The sequence below is a fragment of the Nuphar pumila genome, chromosome 14 (genome assembly GCF_984573655.1).
Source record: "Nuphar pumila chromosome 14, dmNupPumi1.hap1.1, whole genome shotgun sequence".
In the NCBI taxonomy this organism is placed as follows: Eukaryota; Viridiplantae; Streptophyta; class Magnoliopsida; order Nymphaeales; family Nymphaeaceae; genus Nuphar; species Nuphar pumila.
The window spans coordinates 58,111,709-58,132,384 of NC_143262.1; positions in this window are offsets into that span (position 1 = coordinate 58,111,709).

The following is a 20,676-nucleotide window of genomic DNA, read 5'->3' on the forward strand; positions in this document are numbered from 1 at the left end:
TGGTTTCACCCAAAGTCCTAATCCAACCTGATCCGTTGACACCTCTATTATCTATCTCTGCGAGGGGTCCGAGGCGAGCTTCTCGCCAAAAAGATCGACCGCTCTTCACTGGTTCAGCCTTGGTCTTACTCTTATTCTAAATGAGTGAAGCGCCTGTCCCTGGACTTTAAAGATGTTGGTTCCAGTTCGGTGGTATTTTGTTATTAAAAAAAAAAAATACAAATATATACCTTACTTTTCACCTATTTACAAATATACTCCTAACCACCAAAATAATTTTCAAACACCCGCCTCTTTCAACTCAAGTGAGTTTACCAAGCTTGAAGAAAATTACTTGATTACCCTTTTCCACCCTCTTTAACATTTTGCCATTAAAGACTGATACATGTATTTCTAATTTTAGCCAATCTAGTGGACTTCTTTATAAAGGTTGGCTACTAGGGACTTGGGTGTACTTCCATGTATTGTCTTGGGTGGTGGCATTGGAGTAATTTTGGAGTCATGTAAAGGTAGTTAGCTATGCATTAAGCTATATAAAGGCTAGTTGGAGCGCTTGTAACTCATTTTATAGTTGAATCATTCAAGTGAAAGACAATTCTCCTATAATTCTCGTGTAGGTCTCACTTCCTCTAAATGAATAAACATTGACTCTAGAGCTAAAAAAACCCTCTTAACTCCATAAATTCTCCCTTAACCACTTCATAACAACTCCATAACCAACTAACCTCTAGCCAACTTCCCCAAACCACTCATCTTCCTTGCTCCTCTTCCTCTCCTAACTGATACCCGCTTTCCCTCTAGCTGGCTAGCCCATACCATTCCCTACCTCTTGCCTTCATCCTCAACACAAACCAATATCAATTTTCAGTACCTTCATCATTCAAATGGTGTTGGTACCATTTGGTATTAAAGCAAGTTATGAACCTAGTGGTTGTGGTAATCTTGCATCAAAGAAAGGCACCATAGAGGAGCTCAACCCCATCTGCCTCAATATTAGAGTATACAACACATAAGAGGCAAATTAATTTGTAGACCTCTATTCATGTGTGTTACGACAATGAAGTTGTACATGATACTTCAAGTACAAGGTTTTGATGATGAACAAGTGAATCAACTGCATTTCAGCTAAGGCAATGAAGAAAGATGACAAGCGATGAAGAATCTTTGAAGACTAGTGTGCAAATGTTAAATTCATTAAAAAGTCTTAGATTCTTGTAAGAGCCTTACTTAGAGTGCATATTTCGGTTGCATTTCACCTAAAAAAGTCTTTAGAAAAAACTTTTCTAAAAGAACCCTTCATGAAAATCTTTTTAGAAAACTCTTTATTTAGTTTTTCGTGTTTATTAGTCGACCAATAGACTCACCAGTCGACTAATCCTTTCGCGCCAAATTTTCTAAACAAAATGTCATTTTTGTCAAATTAGTCGATCAAAGGTTTGATCAGTCGACCGGACAGAACATGTATTTTCAAAAAAAAATTAACAGCAGTCGACTGAAAGGTTTTTCAGTCTACTAATGATATTATCAGTCGACTAACTTTTTCTCTAGTCGACTAAGTTTCAAAACTTCAGATTTTCAAACGGCTTGATAAACACATTAGTCGACCGACGATAACTGTCAGTCTACTAATAGCTAATTATCAGTCGACTAACTACTGTTTCAGTCGACTATTTTTGCCATTTTTCCTGAAACTTTTAAAAGGCGTGTCTTTTCATTTTTCAAACGTTTTGATCATTCAAAATGGACTGTTTTGACACCCTTTCATACCCTCAACGTATGGAATCTTTCAACTATAAATATGAGCGCATTCTACATTCAAAATCAATCAATTTGAATGCAATTATATTGAATTACTCTTTGCTTTTCACTCATATTCAGTTTCTCACTCACTTGATATTTTTCACTTCAGTTTTTCACTCAAATTCCTTTGAGAGACAGTGAATTCGTGAGTAGAGTATTCCAACAACCTTAAAAGTCAATTGCATCTCATTTGCATTCATAAGAAGGGCTCATAGGTTGTTTTATAAGTTGTTATTTATTTCTTTTTTTCTATAAAAGGAATGGCTCCTTGGTTTAAAGGAGTTGTTTGCTTTCAGTAGGTGTGTTACTGAAAGTGAGACCGGATTTGGTCTGTATGATCTTGTCGTTACACAAGGTTGATAGTGGAAATCTCAAGTTGGTTTTGCTTGGGGACTGGATGTAGGTCGGGAAAGACCGAACCAGGATAAATTCTTGTGTTATTTGTGTGATTGCTTTGCGAATTGCAAAATCCGTCAAAATTCTGAAGACGATATTTAAAAGCACTATTCACCCCCCCTCTAGTGTTTGTTGTCTCGATCCTACTGCACTTTCATTTGGTATCAAAGCAGGTTTGCTATTATTTTGATTTGACCATCATCTAGCATGGAAACAACATCATCTCAGCACAAAGAAGGATGCTCCTTTGTTCGTCCTCCTCTCTTCGACGGAACAAACTATGGATACTGAAAAGTGAGAATGACAATATTCTTACAATCCATGGATCTCGAAATTTGGAGAAGTATTTCAGAAAAGTATCAAATGTCATCAACTGATTTCAGTCAATGGACCGATGAAGAAAAGAAGACGGCTTCACTTAATGCCAAAGCTATGAATGCATTGTATTGTGCCGTTGACAAGGTAGAGTTCAATCGTATCTCTCAATGCTCTACAGCAAATGAAATTTGGCATACTCTTCTCGTGACTCACGAAGGTACGTCAAAGGTAAATGAATCTAAAATCGCTTCTTTAGTTCATAAATTTGAATTGTTTAAAATGAAGCAAAATGAATCTATATCGGACATGGTAACAAGAATGACCGATATCACTAACACTCTAAAATCCCTTGGAAAAGAATATTCACAAGTGGATTTAGTCAGAAAAATCCTAAGGTGTTTAATGAAATTCCACTAGAGAGGGGGTGAATAGTGAAATACAATAAAGATCGATAAAATAAAATAATCAGACAATAAGGCACAACACATAAAACACATAATTTATACTAGTTCGGTCAATACCCAGACCTACATCCAGTCCCCAAGCAAACCACTTGAGCTTTCTACTATAACATCCGAGTCACCGGATAAATAGTACAACACCCTCTTACTCAGAGGTCTTCTTCTCTCAACAGAGAAGGGGCACACCCTCTTCCACAGAGATCTTCTTCTCTCAACAGAGAAGGACAACACCCTCTTTCACAGAGGTCTACTTCTTTCAACAAAGAAGGAAAACAGTGAATAACAGAGTTACAATACTTCTTATAGAACCTTCAGAATGATATGAATGCACGAATGAAGGATTCTCAGAATGTTCTGTTTGTCACTCAGAGGATACTCTTTGTCAAAGAGTTGGACTTGACTTTTTCTCTTTTCTTTCTTTTCTTTTTCTCTTTCTTTCTTTTCTTTTTCTCTTTCTTTTTCAAGGCTCTCTTTTCAAATATCGAATAGGAATTTTTCTCGTTGTAAGTTCACCTGTCCATTCCATTCCCTTGTTGAATAGTTTATTTGAGTGTGTTTATATAGCTTTAAAAAAGTAGTCGTTACATTTTGAAATCGTAGCCTTCTTGAGATGTGAAATGATATGTCATTTCAAAAACATCTTTGGAGAAATTCGAAAAAGTCTTTTTCCATAAAATTAAAATATAGGATACACTAGTTGTTGTAATATTTTAGGTAATACATATTTTATGTAAAAAGTTTATTTCTTACAATAGTACATTGAACGTTGGATTGTGGTTTTGTCTTTATTCTAATTAATGATTTGAGGTACATAAGTACTTCTTTACTTTAAATTAGTGTAAGTACAATAAGTGCTTTGAGATATTTATTTGTTCATAGTCATGTCAAGTGTTTTCTTTATGTTGTGTTTTTCAAAGTCTTAAGAGAGAATGAGGACTACAAGAAAGTCGACATTCTTGAGAAGGATATTTAACAAGGATTTCTTACAGGAGGTATTTAATGCTATACAAAGAGAATGATGACTTCAAGTAAGTCGACATTCTATGGGTTTGTAAAAAGGTAACTAGAGTCTTTTCAAAACCTTTATTATATTTGTTTTCTTTGTGTAGCCGATTTTCATGTTTTGTCTTTTTCCTATATTTGAAAACAATTCTTTAAAGATGATAACTAGGGTCTTTTCAAAACATATTATATTTGTTATGTAGCCGATTTCATGTTTTGTCTTTTTCCTATATTTAAAATCATTTCTTTAAAGAAGGTAACTAGAGTCTTTTCAAAACATATTATATTTGTTTTTCTTTATGTAGCCGATTTCATGTTTTGTCTTTTTCCTACATTTCTTTTCATGTTGTCTTGTATATGATGTAAGGTACAATTATTATATTTTGAAATCATGTCAAAATACCTTTTTCATAAAGGGTTGTAAGAAGGTACAATTATTAGTTTTCAAAAAGGAGCTTTTTGAAACTATCGTATACTTTTATGATATAGCTTTTATGAATGAGTATGTAATATGCAATATGCATGTTCCTGAAGGTTCTGTTACATATGACTATAAAGAAGAAAAAAAACTTCATCTTGAGGTAGCCGATCTCATCAGTTGATCTTTAGGAATGCATGGCTCATCAAGCTTTTTCTTCAAGGAGTATGATTGCACAATAGTTGTACTTGAACAGGAAGTCTTCATCCTTTTTGGGTGAGATATCCTTGCATCAAGTACTCGTTAGATTTATGGCAAAACATATTCAGTCATAATATAACATTTTTCAAGAGGACATATTATCATATCATATAAAATCAAATACGAAGTGTATCGTATTATGTGACATCAAAACAGAGTTTCTCAACATTCTCCCCCTTTTTGATGATGACAAAATATGCTCCCCCTGTCAAAAAGACATTATGCATAGAAATAATAATATTATAAAATATTGAAAAATGTTTAAAGAGAGTATTTCTCCAATAATGGAGACAAGTTTTCTCCCCCTTTGTCATAGACAAAAAGGAAGGGATCAGAGTAAGAGAGTTATTACAGACCAATAATAAATATTATGGTAAAAAAATAAGTTTATTCCGACGGTGGAGTAGGTTGATGTGTAAGGGCGTCTAGATCCTGCTGTTGAGTTTGACGAGTCTGCTGCAACAAGGCTTGATTGCGAAGGATACGATCCTGAGAACGCTGGACATCCATCAGAGCAGGGAAGTAATTGAAGGTGGATGTTGGATCTTCTTCATCAGAGCCGGGCAGGTGCAGGGACCTTAGATTGAAGGTAGTAGCATCAAGGACCTGAGAGAGATGGAGGATAACTTCGTTGTGAAGGGGTACTTTGAAGTATTTTAGGATGGAAGTTATAAAACACCAAAAAAGAAGAGGCTTGAATTTTTGATAATGAATAAAAAGGTCGAAAAGAATGGAGGACCAGTTTATCGGAGTAGAAGAAAAAATTGCGTAGATAAGGAGAGAGTTTTTTCGTGGAACTAATCCCTTGCGTGGAAGCTTGGGATAGATATTGTGGAGAAGAATCTGGGCAAGTAATTGAGCATGAGGTTGGAGATTCCTCATGTGCCAGGGAAGTGGGTAGCAGTTGGTGCAGAGAAGAATTTTTCGAAGTACCGATCGTTCGATCGGTACTATGTTGTTGAGGTTTGTGCCGATGGAAGGTAGGTTTAGAATACGACCTAATGAGGAAGCATGAAAGAACATCAGACGGCCGCGTACTTTGGTGGTGATGGTAGTTTGTTCATGATCAGAAGAAAAAATTGTGTAGAATAGTCGAACTAGTTCAGGATAGTAGGCAGCTTGGGATGAAGATCCTAGTAGATGTTTGAGTTCGGGAAGATAGTTGTCTAGGTTAAATAGCATGAAGTCTTCATAGTGAACTAATTTTCCTTCATGAATGGGTCGAGAACAAAGGGAGTTGTAGAAGTGGAAAAGATCTGGATACCGTAGATCTGCGGCAGTGATTGCAGAGTTTGAGGAGGAAGCCATTGCAAAAGGGAGTTGAGAGAGAAGGAACGAGTTTGAAAGTATGTATAAAGATAGTGAGCTACGAGTGGTATTGGTGAGGAATGAACCAAACGATTAAATAGAAGAGAGAAAATAATTATGACAATAATTGAATGACAATGGAAGTGAATGATTTTTGGATTGTAGTTTGAATAAGAAAATTCATGAGTTGTAAGTTAAGGGGCTTGTGAATGACAAATCAAATCAATGGTGGAAGATAGTGTATCATATTGGTATGTAAGTTAAGAAGGACATAGATTTGAACAAATATACTATGGGAGAGTGTATCGAGTAGTGAGAAATGTTATGAATGGAGTATGGAGTGACATATTGAAGAGAGTGAAGAAAATAATGGCCTAATAAAACAAACAACTTTTTCTACATGATATTACTTGATGTGGAAGCATTCCAAATTCGTGAAGAGTGATTTTGGAATAAGACAAAGAAAGATAAGAGAGTGAGAGACAATAATTTGTTATTTAATAAGTATATATTTTGATATGTGTGGAAAAAGAATGACTAGACATAAAGAAGGGTGATACGGATATGTGGTTTGAAAGATATGACATTTTTGAAGGAAAAGAATGCCTTAAAAAAATGTGTCATGATTAATGTGTCTTCACATTTGTATTGTTTTATGAGTATACGTAAAGATGAGAGGGGCACACTTTGACTATGAATAGTGATGAGAAAAAAAGCTATTTATGAATGAAGAGTAATAATTGCTTGTATAAGAAATATTTTTATGGATATGCGTGGAAGGAGTGAGAGTAGTCATAGAGAAAAGTGAGATGACATATATGGATTTTCGAGTAGGATAAGAAGTAATAAAAAATCATGATTGATAAAAGACATAAAGTTATGATTGATATGAATTATTGTTTATTTGATAAACATATTTTTAAAGAAACTCGATTTGAGGAAGTTCATAGAGAATAAAGTTAAGTTTTAAACTAGTAAAGGAGTCACAAACTCGGTTTGACAAGAATGGAGACTCAATTTGTATAAGAGAGAGAAAGTACTAAAGGTACTCAAGAGAATAAAAATAAAAGACAAGATTTTAATGAGTCTCTATTGGAGAGAGATATAAAATGAGAGAGTGATGGTCACAGATGAAAAGGAGCTTCGTATAATATAGAGAGAGAGATAAAAAAAAGGTGATACAAAACGTACTAATGGGTAGAGTACAAATACTTTTTGTAAAGCATGAAGAGATGATAATAGATAGTTCTTTAGGCTATGATATAACAGATGATATAGTAAAATTTTACGTGAGATATAATAGAGTGTACGTAATCTATGATATATTAAATGATATAGTAAAAATTTACGTGAGAACATAGCAACTAGATCTTTTAGAGAAAGGTAAAAGAACCAAAATAAACATTCGATTTTAACTAATAATTCGAAAAGCAAGAGTTCTCATAAACTAATATGTTTTCATTTTGAAGGTGAATCAATTTATCGTAAGAGAAGTTTTCACAAAAGGACAAAAATAATAAAGGAGTTATGAGATGAGTGATGTGAACAATGTTATGATAGCTTTTAATATAATTAGTTTTTATGGATGTGAGTGAAAGGAGATAGGACAAGGAGTCATAATGGATGTGTACTTGAAAAGATGACAAGTTGAAAGACATAAAGAATGTGTCTTATAAGAGTTTAAAGTGTACGTGAATATGAAAATCTAGTTTGACTAACAAAAATCGATAAGAAGAAAAACTTTTAAAATAAGATTTTAACAAAACTTATAAGTATTATAATAAGTGTGATTAATTTATAAGTCACTTAGTTTGCATATTCCTAGTTCTCTTCTAATTCGTGTAAAGTCTTCATGTTTTAATGGTTTAGTGAAAATGTCTGCTAACTGTTGATTAGTGGGTATGAATTCCAGTTTAATTATATTGTTTAGGACTTGTTCTCTTAAGAAGTGGTGTCTTATTTGAATGTGCTTAGTTTGTGAGTGTAAAATAGGATTCTTAGATAAGTTTATCGCACTAGTATTATCACATAAAATAGTTGTATTTTCAAAATTTAAACCAAAATCTTTTAAGGTTTGTTTCATCCAGATAACTTGTGTACAGGCTAGGCTAGCAGGAATGTATTCGGCTTCAGTAGTTGATAAGGATACACAATTTTGTTTCTTACTGAACCATGATACAAGTGAGTGCCCTAGCATATGACATGTTCCACTTGTGCTTTTTCTGTCAGATTTACTTCCAGCAAAGTCAGCATCGTTGTATGAGATTAAATCAAATATAGAGGATTTTGAATAGAATAATCCAAAATCAACTGTGTCTTTTAAATATCTCATTATTCTTTTTACAGCCTTAAGATGTGATTCTTTTGGATTTGACTGAAATCTAGCACACAAGCAAACACTGAACATAATATCTGGACGACTATCAGTTAAATAGAGAAGTGGTCCTATCATACCTCGGTATACATTTGTATCAACAGACTTACCATCTTCATCTTTGTCCAAAACAGTAGTAGTGCTCATAGGAGTTGTTTTTGAAGCAGTTGAGGTCATGTTGAACCTCTTCAGAAGTTCACGAGCATACTTAGATTGATTGATGAAAACTCCATCCTTGGTTTGCTTAATATGCAGTCCAAGAAAGTAGGTGAGTTCTCCCATCATACTCATTTCAAATTCTTTCTGCATGGACTTAGAAAATTCTTCACAAAGAGTGCTGTTAGAAGATCCAAAGATGATATCGTCTACATATATTTGAACAATTAGGGTATGATTATTCACTATTTTTACAAATAATGTAGAATCTGCTTTGCCTACAGAAAAACCAGTTTTTAACAAAAAGGTTTTAAGTCTATCATACCAAGCACGAGGTGCTTGTTTTAAACCATACAAAACACGTTTGAGTTTGAAAACATGATCTGGATATTGTTCATTTTCAAATCCTGGAGGTTGTTTTACATAAACTTCTTCATTTATAAAACCATTTAGAAAAGCACTTTTAACATCCATTTGATATAATTTGAAATCCATATAGCTTGCATATGCTAAAAACATTCTAATAGATTCAAGTCTAGCAACAGGAGCAAATGTTTCATCAAAATCAATACCTTCCTCCTGGTTGTATCCTTGAGCTACTAGTCTTGCCTTATTTCTTATAACATTACATGTTTCATCTAGCTTGTTTCTGAAGATCCATCTTGTCCCAATGATTGGATGATCCTTTGGTCTTGGTACAAGATCCCAAACTTCATTCCTTTTGAATTGATTCAGTTCTTCAGTCATGGCTAGCATCCAGAACTCATCGATGATGGCTTCATCAATCTTCTTTGGTTCAAGTTGAGAAATGAATGCCATATTTGCAATCCGTTCTAGCTGAGCTCTAGTCTGAACCCCCTTTGTCAGTTCTCCCAAAATCTGCTTTTGAGGATGATCTTTGATATCGACAAATGTTCTTTGATGATCATCTTCATTAGACTTAGCTGTGTTATCTAAAAATAAATCTGTACTTTCAACATCATCATCGTTAGTTTGCTTATGAACAGATTGATCAATAGATTCACAGAAACTAACATGCATAGATTCTTCAATAGACTTAGAACACTTATTGAAAACCCTGTATGCTTTACTATGACTTGAATATCCTAAAAATATGCCTTCAATAGATTTAGCATCAAATTTATCTAGGCTATCTTTTGTGTTTAGGATAAAGCATTTACAACCAAAGACTTTGAAATAGTCTATTCTTGGAGTTCTGTCATAGAATAGTTCATAGGGAGTTTTATTTAATAAGGGTCTAATGAGGACTCTATTAGTTATGTAGCATACAGTATTAACAGCTTCTGCCCAAAAAGATTTAGCAAGATTATTGTGTTGGAGCATAGTTCTAGCAGATTTCTGAAGGGTTCTATTCATTCTTTCTACTACACCATTTTGAGGTGTAGCTCTAGGAAAGACAAAGTTATGAGAAATACCATGCAAGTTACAAAAATTTTCAAAAAGTTCATTTTCAAATTCTCCTCCATGGTCACTACGGATTTTAACAATAGAACAAGATTTTTCATTTTGTAAATTTTTTCATAAAATTTCAAATTGACAAAACGTATCACTTTTGTTTTTCAAAAATATAACCCAAGTAAATCTTGAGTAGTCATCTACAATGACAAAAACGTATTTATTGTGATTATGACTAGCTATCCTAGAAGGACAAAAAGGATCCAGGTGAAGAAGCTCTAAAGGTCTTTTGCTTGAAATGATATTTTTTGATTTGAAAGAAGATTTTGACAGTTTTCCTAATTGACATGCATCACAAAAATAATCCTTTTTAAAAGATATTTTGGGTAACCCACATACTAACTTATCTTTAGCTAATTTAGACATGTATTTAGAATTGACATGACCCATTCTCATGTGCCATAGATGTTGAGAGTCATTATTAGCTATGAGGCAATGTTTTGTGATGTTTTCTAGGTATAGTTCATATATATTATTTTTTCTTATACCTTTTAAGATAATATTTTCGTTGGTGTCTGCTATAAGACAAGCATTATGATTAAAGCTAATTTTATAACCTGTATCACACATTTGACTAATACTTAGAAGGTTATGTTTTAAGCCTTTAACCAGGAGAACATCTTTGATAAGAGGTTTATCTATATTTCCAATATTACCAATACCCATTATCAAACCTTTGTTGTTATCACCAAAGGTGACAGTTCCTCCTTTTTTATGAAGAACAACAAAGAGGTCTGAATGTCCAGTCATGTGTTTTGAACATCCACTGTCTAGAATCCATCTGTTCTTCTTGTTTGGAGCCTGCAAATCATTAAGTAAAATTTCTTTTTGGTACCCAATCGGGTCCCTTTTTGTTAGACCTTGGAACCCATATCCATTTGGATTTGGGTTTGTCTACAACCTTAGAGGAGTTAAAAAAATTAACATTATAATACTCCTTATTTGGTTCAGACGAACTTTTCACAAAAGTGGTCTTTTGATTCATACAAGAAGGCTTGTTGAAATGAGAGTAGCCAATACCATTCTTGTAGAAAGAGACTTTTTGAGAAGATAGGAGTTTATCCAAGTTTTCTTTTCCTTTAGTAAACTTGAAAACCGTTTTCATAAGGTTTTCAGTTTTACTTTTTAATTCTGAAATTTCTACTTGCAGATTTTTAGTCTTAAAGCTAGTAGATAAGATTTCAGAAGTAATAAGAAGATTTTTCTTTTTCAACTCAGAGTTTTTACTGCTGAGTTTTTCATTTTTCTGGGAAAGCTCTAAATTTTCAGATTTTAAAGTTTTATTTTTGAAGCTTAATTTTCTAGATTCTTCAAATAATTCTTGAAAAGCATCTAGAAGTTCTTCAAAGGAAAAATCAGAAATTTCACTTACAGAGCTTTCATTTGCCATGAAGCACATGTTTGCAGTTTCAGCTTCATCATCACTTGACTCTTCACTGGTGGATGGTTCTGAGTCATCCCATTGAGCATGCAAAGCCTTTTTCTTGAAGAACCTCTTCTTTGGTTCCTCAGTCTTGGACTTTCTTTTGAGAAGAGGACAGTCACGCCTCAAGTGACCTGGCTTATTACACTGATAGCACATGGGATCTTCCTTAGGATCTTTTCTTTCCTTGTGCTTGTTTGGAAACCGGTTTCTTCTCATGAAGCGCTGGAATTTTTTGGTTAGTAGCACAATTTCGGATTCTTTATCTGAGTCTTCATTCTCAGATAGAGCTGGGAAAGCTAGAGTTTTCTTTATCGGTTGTTCTTCTTCCCTTCTTTCTTTCATGTGGACTTCATAGGCCATAAGATTGCCTATTAAGTCATCCAGAGTAAGCTTAGATAAATCTTGAGCTTCTTCAATGGCTGTAGTCTTTTTCTCTTAATCAGTTGTGAGAGATCTCAAGATTTTCTTCACCTTTTCTGTCTGGGAATATGTTACACCCAGAGATTTCAGATCGTTGGTGATGTTGGTGAATCTGGTAAACATCTCTGTGATGGGTTCATCTTTGTTCATTTTGAAGAACTCATATTTTCTGACAAGAGATGAGATTTTGGCTTCTTTCACTTTTGTTGGTTCCTTCATGAATAACCTCTAAAGAATGCCAAATATCATATGCATATTCACATATAGATATTCTATTAAATTCGTTCTGATCAATGGCACAATATAAGACATTCATAGCCTTTGCATTTAGGTTTGCCATTTTCTTTTCTTCATCAGACCATAAGTTATAGTCTGCGGATGGAGATGTGTATGGATGCTCAACAATTTTCCATATAGCAAAATCTATGAACTTGAGAAATATAGTCATTCTGCACTTCCAGTATCCATAGTTGGAGCCATTGAAGAAAGGAGGACGAGATGCGTGTTGACCTTCAATATCACGAGCATAAGAGGTAGATGCCATTTGTGTTGGAAGACTTGTTATGTCGAAACCAGCAAACTTGCTTTGATACCAAATGAAATTCCACTAGAGGGGGGGTGAATAGTGAAATACGATAAAGATCGATAAAATAAAATAATCAGACAATAAGGCACAACACATAAAACACATAATTTATACTGGTTCGGTCAATACCCAGACCTACATCCAGTCCCCAAGCAAACCACTTAAGCTTTCCACTATAACATCTGAGTCACCGGATAAATAGTACAACACCCTCTTCCTCAGAGGTCTTCTTCTCTCAACAGAGAAGGGGCACACCCTCTTCCACAGAGGTCTTCTTCTCTCAACAGAGAAGGACAACACCCTCTTTCACAGAGGTCTACTTCTTTCAACAAAGAAGGAAAACAGTGAATAACAGAGTTACAATACTTCTTATAGAACCTTCAAAATGATATGAATGCACGAATGAAGGATTCTCAGAATGTTCTGTTTGTCACTCAGAGGATACTCTTTGTCAAAGAGCTGGACTTGACTTTTTCTCTTTTCTTTCTTTTCTTTTTCTCTTTCTTTCTTTTCTTTTTCTCTTTCTTTTTCAAGGCTCTCTTTTCAAATATCGAATAGGAATTTTTCTCGTTGTAAGCTCACTTGTCCATTCCATTCCCTTGTTGAATAGTTTATTTGAGTGTGTTTATATAGCTTTAAAAAAGTAGTCGTTACATTTTGAAATCATAGCCTTCTTGAGATGTGAAATGATATGTCATTTCAAAAACATCTTTGGAGAAATTCGAAAAAGTCTTTTTCCATAAAATTAAAATATAGGGTACACTAGTCGTTGTAATATTTTAGGTAATACATATTTTATGTAAAAAGTCTATTTCTTACAATAGTACATTGAACGTTGGATTGTGGTTTTGTCTTTATTCTAATTAATGATTTGAGGTACATAAGTACTTCTTTACTTTAAATTAGTGTAAGTACAATGAGTGCTTTGAGATATTTATTTGTTCATAGTCATGTCAAGTGTTTTCTTTATGTTGTGTTTTTCAAAGTCTTCAGAGAGAATGACGACTACAAGAAAGTCAACATTCTTGAGAAGGATATTTAACAAGGATTTCTTACAGGAGGTATTTAATGCTATACAAAGAGAATGATGACTTCAAGTAAGTCGACATTCTATGGGTTTGTAAAAAGGTAACTAGAGTCTTTTCAAAACCTTTATTATATTTGTTTTCTTTGTGTAGCCGATTTTCATGTTTTGTCTTTTTCCTATATTTGAAAATATTTCTTTAAAGATGGTAACTAGGGTCTTTTCAAAACATATTATATTTGTTATGTAGCCGATTTCATGTTTTGTCTTTTGATGATGCATAAATATCACGTTTTATTAATACAATTTCACTGCATAAATGCATCATCTATAGGTTTAAAGCATACACTTAGGTGCATAATGATGTTAGGGAGCTCTAGTTTGAATTTCATCAAAATCAGAGTTAATTTGAAGGAATTATGGCATTTATAGTGTAACGGGTCAAATATCGGATCCGATTTGAGAGATTTGGATCCAGACGCCCATTTGGACTTTGGATCTGGACCAAATTACATGAATTTAACCTAGATCCAGCCCACTTAAGTTTTGTAAAAACATTTTCTAAAAACCCCCTGCAGAAAGAGGCGCCCAACAAATATTTTTATTTTAAACCTGTTTTTGAAAATAAACCCAAAGTAGCCAAAACGTCAAAAGGAGGGGGGCACCCATTCCAGCCGGGTCTTCGCCTTGGTTTTCATGCCCTAGGGGCACGATTCTAGCTCCGGACCTTTCTCATCTTCCACCTCCTTCCATCTCTATTGAAGACATGGAGAAAAGCTTGAGAACCAAGCATTCTACCTTGTCTCCCTTTTAACTCTTTTCATTTCTTTATCTTCCATGTTGTTTAATCTCCATTGTTGCTGTGTTTTGCAGGTGCAGCAGAGGTGGGAAGCATCTATTCTCGGGTGGAAGTGCGAAACACTCCAACGAGAAGGGCCGGCTCTACCTCCATCCGGTCTTCTACGCCCCCGATCGAGAATCGGTTCACACTTCATCTTCGGTGGATTTCCAACGTGTTGCAGCTGTAGAACATGGTACCATGGTGTATTTCCAGCATCAACGAGGTCCCGAACGGTGCGAAGCCAAGCAAAGTCCGCTCTTCTTCATCCCCCCATTCTTCGGATCGCCCAAAAGGTAGGTCTTCTCACCCATTGCTTCTAGTTAAAACCTATCATGTGCGTGTGTAATATGTGGGTGTTTTTCTGTATTTTTGTCAGCCTTAGTATAGCTTTTGTTCGTGCAAAAGCCAGCACGTAGGATGTTTAGGTGTTTGGGTCATTTACTTTTAGGTTTTTCAATCCAACGTTGGGAGTTTTTAGGTCTTTTCGGGTGTGTGCGTGTATTTGAAATGAGATTTCTGCATGTCTGCGTTTTTCAGTTATTCTAAGTTGAATAGATGTTGTCTTAATCGATTTTAGTATTTTAGGAAAAGTGTCTAGATCATTTGTTGTTTTATGTGTTTTTAGATTTTGTGAAAGTGTCTAGTCGAGTGTTGTTTTTCTGATTTTTAGGAAGAACGTCCAGCAGTTTGTAGCATTTTCTGTAGTTCTTTTCTTTGCTGTGTTCATTTCAATTTGTTAATTATTGTTTAGGTTTTTCATAGATTTTAATTCGTGTATTGTGTTTAGTATGAATTTCTGTTTTGTTCTTAGTCTAGCCGATTGTAGGAATATGTTAGAATTTGTTTTCTGTTATGATTTGATTTCCAACATGTTAGTTGTTTAGTTTGTGTGTTTTTAGCTTCATTTAGATTGTCCTAATTATGTGTTAGCTTAGTTTAAATTAGATTTATATTTGGTGTTATGTTAGTAGTTAAATTAGCTATTTAGTTTTTCAAGTTAGTGTAGTTGTCTTCTCCATATGTAGGGCGGCCATTAGAGGTCCAGCAAGGTTGTAAAAGTCCAGTTTTCATATTTTGTTAATCTAGGATAAATTAAATTTTAATTAGAGTGATTTGTTTCATTTATTTTAGTTGAGGTGTTAGTATAGATTTAATATAATGTTTGTTAATTTCTTCCTTTGTTCACATTTCGTAGGCAATATTATGTTAGTTTATTATTTTGTGCCTTTTAGAATAAATATAATTCCATGTTAATTAGGATGTTTAGGTTTATTAGAATTCGTTGAGTCATTGTATCATTCCATTAGTTAATTCGATTTTTATATAGACATTAATGTAGGTTGTTCCAATTAATTTTTATTCTCATTTATACCCTTTTGATTATGTGTGCATAGATTAGAGTAGTTAAATTAATCTTAGAATAGAGTAGTTCATTAGTTAATTTTGTATTTTAATCAAAGGGCATTTAAGTCTTTGTGTTGAAAACGATTTTGGTATGAATACACCTCCTCTAAAATCGTGAATTGCAATTAAGGAAATCTCTATTCCCTAGCCCAATTATAAATGCTTTATTTTTCCAACAAGGCAACCCTTTGGAATTCCAAAGGGCCTTTTAATGAGGGTTACACGACTTTTGGAAACCCTTTGGAATTCCAAAGGTCCTTCCAAAAGCATTTACACGAATTTTTGGAAGTTTTGAACTTATAAATACTCATTTAAAGCCAACCCCAAAAATCGTGTGGGATGCTTTGGGAAAGATTTTCAAAAAGAGGATTTAATGCTTGGATTTTCAAAAGAGTTCCAAAATGGTATACTCGAATTTGGCAAGAATTTAAATGCTACTTCTTCTTTTAAGACTAGTCAAAATCGTGTAGTGTGATTTTGGAAAGGTTTTCAAAAAGGATTTAATAGTTTTTAATGCCTATTTGGAAAAACGTGTGAATCCAATAGGTTGGACGGTTTTTGAAGTTGAACACTTTCCTAAGTGCAATTAATGCAATAATGAGAGGTGGTAACTCATATCAAATTCGTGGTCTATCATTGAAAGCCCTATTTACTAATTTCGTTATTTGAATTAGCATTAATTAGGTGTAATTAAATTAGTAATGTAGTATTAGAATTAGATTTTAGAAAATCGTGTGTATTTAATTAGAGTAAGTTATTGAATTAAATTAGGTTTGTAAATTCGTGTAGGTCTATTTATGTAGGTGCTAATTTTAGTGTACATTTAATTTAGGAATTAATTTAGGTTTGCTTTAGTGTATTCAATGCCTTATTCTAAACCGCCACCTAGACTAACCCTAGTTAGTTAAACCTAACCCTAGTTTAACCTAAGTTAGCATTTAACCTAGCCAACTAACCATAGTTAACCCTAATCGATTCTAGCTAAACCCTAACCTTAGTTTAGTTAACTAGTTAGCCCTAGTTTAACCAATGTAACTAACCTAGTTAGTTAGTTGAGCCGAGCCCTAGTTACACCCTTCTAACCCTAACTGACCTTATTTAACCCTAGTCGATCCCTACTAACCATGGTTAAACCCTACCCTAACCGTACCTTAGATAGAAAACCTTAGGTATTAACCCTACTTAATTAGACCTAGTTAGACTAAAGCCTATTTAGTTAGTTAGTTAATGCTAATTTACCCTAAACCGACCCTAGCAACCTTTGTCAACCCATAGGAACCTTAGCCTACTTAACCCTAGTTAGAAGCCAACCTTAGGGTGGCGTGTAATCTAATGCCATATCCTTAACCGACCCTTAGTTAACTATAGTTAGTTATTAACCTATAGTCAACCCTAGTTAAACCTTAATAAACCTTAGTTAGGAACTAACCGACCCCTACTAACTCTAGTTGAGTTAAACCATAGTTAACCTTAGATAGATAACCCTAGTTACTAGTTAGAATCTAACCCTAGTTAGTTTAACCGTAGATTAGTAATTGCTTTATTAGGTTAGAATTAACATTAGATTAATTAGTTCATTAGGTAATCATGTTAGCTAGAGTATGTTAGATTTAGTTAGATTTGTCATTTAGGTTAGATAGTTAATTAAGTTAGTTAGTAAGTTAGTAATTGTTTTAGTAAGTTAGAATTAATATTAGAATAGATAGTTAATTTAGTTAGTGATATTAGATGCTATATATTAGGTTTAATTAGAGTTTAAATTAATTTAGATATCTTATTTAGAGTATTAGTGAGTTTAGGTTAGGTTAGTTCTTATATTTTGTAACTTAGCTTAATTGTTATTCTTTGCTGTAGTTTAACAGTAGGTTAGGTTCAGTTAGGACTGTTTTTGTACGTAGTTCAATGTCCAAGTGTCAATTATGGATTCAAAGGGATGAATAGTGCACTGAATGAAAACCCTAATTTTTACCCGATCGTGCACTAGTTATTTCATGTGGATTCTTCGTGAGTTTTCTAGATGTTATTTTTCTATTCTCCACATTGGTGTGTTAACTGTCTGCAGACCAAATTTCAGCTCAATCCGAGTTGATTTGGTCTGGTTTTTAAGCGTATTAGGAAAACAGCTTTTTCTGATTTTGAAATTTCGGGTCCAGCAATTTCCCAAATTATCCTGATTTTGAAACGCTTCGTTCTGGAGATCTAGAATGTATTTTTCACTTCTGTAAAATGCGTCAGCTTTTTGGATCTGTCTTTTAAAGAATAGAAGTGATTTGACTAAATTTGGAATTCGTTTGATGCCTCAAACAGTCGTTTTGCAAAAAGCTATCAGAATCCATTTTTGCCTTCTTTAGGGACAAAACAGTCTTTTAACTCTTTGTATGATTTCATGTGGTTTTACTGTCTTCTAACATTTTAGTTAGTATATTAACAATATCTAGAGTTATTTAGTTTAGTGAGTTTACTTAGTTAGTATAATTTTAGTTTTAGATATTTACATTAATTGTAGTTTAATGTAGAAATAGTTTAGAATTAGTATTAGATGTAATTTAGATGATTTCTTGATTTAGTTACTGACTTTTTGTTTTTATTATGTAAGTTGTTAAGTTAGAACAGGTTAACAGATGCAAATCAATTGTGATGTGTGACTGCACTTGATGTGAAAAGACAGAAATGCCCCTGAAGACCTACTGAAGACTTAGCCGCCTATTGTAGTTTATTTTCATAGTTAGAATGTTATTTAATGTAACTTGTAAACATTGACATAGTTGTAAACTTTGTTTTTATTAATAAAGTGTTATTTTGGAATTAATTCAGAATGTTCCCGTTCCCTGTGGATTCGACCCGTACTCGCCACTTCGGTGGAAAGTCAGTTTTATATCTTTGGTTGACGATTTTCCCATGTATTTCATTGAAAAATATTGGTTAAAAATATCATCTCCAAAAGTTCAACCATCTTTTTCCTATATTTAAAATCATTTCTTTAAAGAAGGTAACTAGAGTCTTTTCAAAACATATTATATTTGTTTTTCTTTATGTAGCCGATTTCATGTTTTATCTTTTTCCTACATTTCTTTTCATGTTGTCTTGTATATGATGTAAGGTACAATTATTATATTTTGAAATCATGTCAAAATACCTTTTTCATAAAGGGTTGTAAGAAGGTACAATTATTAGTTTTCAAAAAGGAGCTTTTTAAAACTATCGTATACTTTTATGATATAGCTTTTATGAATGAGTATGTAATATGCAATATGCATGTTCCTGAAGGTTCTGTTACATATTACTCTAAAGAAGAAAAAAATCTTCATCTTGAGGTAGCCGATCTCATCAGTTGATCTTTAGGAATGCATGGCTCATCAAGCTTTTTCTTCAAGGAGTATGATTGCACAATAGTTGTACTTGAACAGGAAGTCTCCATCCTTTTTGGGTGAGATATCCTTGCATCAAATACTCGTTAGATTTATGGCAAAACATATTCAGTCATAATATAACATTTTTCAAGAGGACATATTATCATATCATATAAAATCAAATACGACAGTGTATCATATTATGTGACATCAAAACAGAGTTTCTCAACATTTAACTCCTGAATGGGAGAGAAAAACCACAGCTATTGAGGAAACAAATGATTTAAACACTCTTACTCTTTAAGACTTGGTTGATAACTTAATGACATATGAAGTCCAACTTCAAGACAGACAAGAAGAAGAACCCAAGAAGAAATCTCTTGCTTTTAAGGCTACTTCTGACTCTGAAAATTCAGAAGAAGATAAAGATGAAGATATTGCCCTCATCACAAGGCAATTCAAAAGATTCATCAAAAAGAAAAGATTTCAAAGAAAGGTAAAGAAAGTGAATTCTTCAAATCCTAATGAAGTCAAGTGCTTTAACTGCAAAAAGGCAGGACACATCAAGAAAGATTGTCCTCTTCTCAAAATCAAGCCTAAGGACCAATTCAAGAAGAAAAAGTCATTTCAAGCATGTTGGGATGATAGTGACTCCTCTTCCGATGAAGAATCAAATGAAGAAGTTGCCAACATGTGCTTTATAACACAAGAAGACTCGGTAAGTCAATTTGAGTATAATGATTTATTAGAAGCATTTAATGATTCATATGCTAAATTTAAGAGTCTAAGTTCTAAAAACAAAGAGTTAAAAACTTAAAATTCAACTTTTGACTCTCAAAACAAAGTGTTACTTCAAGAGATAGAAGATCTCAAGAAGGAAAACTCTTGTCAAGCATTTAAGATAAAAGAAATTGGAATTAGAACCAATCTCTTACAAAAAAAAATAACGAGTCTAAAAGAAAAATCAAATGATCTTCTTTCTATAGTGACCAAATTCACAAATGGTTAAGAGAATCTAGAAAGACTTCTTGGTTCTCAAAGATGCTCGGTTAATAAAACTGAATTGGGATATAGCTTCTTTGATACTCAAAATAGACCAAACTATGTGGTGAAGAATCAAAGACAATATTCTCAACCATTTGTTCAAAGAACTAAATTTTCTAGTTATAATAGAAATGCATCTAATCATAGAACTTATAATGCTTATAAGCCTAGACATGATTACTCTAGAAATGCTAAATCTTGTTATAGAAAGAATATTTTTTATCAAAAGAAACCAAAATCTAATTGGATATGGGTTCCTAAGACTAAGTCTCATTGACCCAAAAATAGAAAGGGGTCAAATGCTTTGTCTTCTAATTTTGTTGTAGGTACACAAAATAAGGAGCAAATGGATATTGGACAACGGTTGTTCCAAACATATGACTGGAAGGCCGGAGTTATTTTCCACCCTCCAAAGTAAGGATGGAGGAACCATCATCTTTGGTGACAATAACAAGGAAAAAGTAATCGGTATAGGTAAAATTGGTAATCTAAAATTTCCCTTAATAGAAAATGTTGTTTTAGTAGATGGTTTAATGCATAATTTATTATTCATTAGTCAATTATGTGATAAAGGTTTTTTTGTTTCTTTTGAACATGATTTATGCTTAATT